Source organism: Hylobates moloch, unplaced genomic scaffold (assembly GCF_009828535.3).
Source record: "Hylobates moloch isolate HMO894 unplaced genomic scaffold, HMol_V3 SCAFFOLD_5, whole genome shotgun sequence".
Lineage (NCBI taxonomy): Eukaryota > Metazoa > Chordata > Mammalia > Primates > Hylobatidae > Hylobates > Hylobates moloch.
The window spans coordinates 62,100,558-62,102,439 of NW_026652280.1; the positions used below are offsets into that span (position 1 = coordinate 62,100,558).

The window sequence follows — 1,882 nt, forward strand, 5'->3', positions numbered from 1 at the left end:
ATATCATTCTCAGTCTCTGACAAATTTCACAAGCAACAAATAAACTAGACTATGGATGTTATAGTAAAACCAACAAACTCACTTTAATAGTTTGCATGTTATGTTGTACAATGGAGAATATACTTTTTTCCCGATGTAAATGAGATGTATTAGTCAACAAAGAAAATACTGATAAAATTTAGAAGCAGAAAACATATAGCACACATTATCTGACCACAATGTGCTAAAACAAAAAACTAGTAATGAAATTTTAAATTCTAAAGAATCAAGATACTTGGAATTTTAACTATAAATGCATTTAAACATCAGTATGCATTACATAGAGGAAGAACTTCTAGATTCTAGAATCAATTTCCTTCAAATATTTTTTTCTCATAGACTTATGTACACAAAAAATTATGAATTGAGCTTCAGTTTTACAATGATACAAGAAAAACATTGATTTTTATCCCATGAAGAAAGGCATATAGATTTTGTTTGTTAACCTTATGAAGTTATAGACCGCATGAAGTTACATATAAAAGTACAGTGGGCATGCTAATCGTGGAAGAAAGTGGCATTTTCCTTGAATGGATTTGTTTTTTGCTGATCTTTGTCATCATGGCCATTGAAATGAGTAAGAGAAAAAAGAAAAAAATGAAATAGCAAACACTTCAACAATTATCTGGCATATACACCAGATAATTTATTAGCTATAAAGAAAGAGAAGTAAGGCCAGGCATGGTGGCTTACACTTATAATCGCAGCACTTTGGGAGGCCAAGGCAAGAGGATCACTTGAGGCCAGGAGTTTGAAGCCAGCCTGGGCCAACATAGCAAGACCCCATCTCTAAAAAAAAAACAACAAAAAAACAAATTAACCTTTACACACTTGATCTTAGCCAAAAGGCCGAGAAGCGATAACAAATTAACCTTAAAAAAAAAAAAAAAAAAAAAAGAAGAAGAAATAGAAGAGATGAGAGACTCAATAAAAGAAAAACTTGTCAAGATGTGGCTAAATTAAATAATATTTTCCCAACATGATAATATTATTTTGACATCATATTGTACAGTAAGAAGTGGCAGCGTTTTTGTTTTTGAGTCAACACCTCTTGTTACCACGAGATCACATCAACTGTGGCTTCCACATCCATTTTCAATGGTGCCTGCAAGGGTGTTTGATCAGTGGCGAATCAAATGAGGATTTGCTCTTTCTCCATGACAAAGACTGTTGCTGTAAGTGAACTTTCATTAGTTTACAGCTGTGTGACTTTCAATCTTTTTCTTTTATTTTAATTAATTTATTTTTTATTTTTGTAAAGACGGGGTCTTGCTATGTTACCCAGGCTGGTCTGGAATTCGTGGACTCAAGCAATCCTCCCACCTTGACCTCCCAAAGTGCTGAGATTACAGAAGTGAGCCACCATGCCCGGCTGTGTCTCTCAATCTTAAACTGCACCAGAGAAACACTCTGCCCTGAGGACTTCACATTAATATGATGGTTGTTTTAGTGGTTGACTCACTTCTCAGAATTTACCTCTGTCTGAGTTGATGCCAGAGTCTCCTGAGTTGTGACTTCACAAATGAGACACCTGAAGAAATGGTGCTCTTGCCAGGAGTCACAGACTAATGAAGTGGAATGGAGAGGTCTATTTGGGTTTTCTCCTTTGTGGTTCTTTGTATATTTAGGCTTTCTACAATGCTCCCCATGGCTAGTCTACATTTATTCTGTTTTATAGGATAGGTTTTGTTTTTGTTGTGTTTCAAGAACTTATTTAATGAGTTATTTAATGAGTCTTCTAATTCATTATTTTGTTTTGTTGCTATTCATTTTTTTTAAAAAAGAATATTGCTGTCATCCTTTAAACATTTTTTATTTGCTTATTGAATTTTTAAAAAACTCT

General features: G+C 33.9%; 1 pseudogene; it reads right to left on the reverse strand.

Moving 5' to 3' along the window:
• Positions 1–766: 766 nt before the first annotated feature.
• Positions 767–900, reverse strand: LOC116470142 (U2 spliceosomal RNA; annotated as a pseudogene).
• Between the last annotated feature and the right edge of the window lie 982 nt (positions 901–1,882).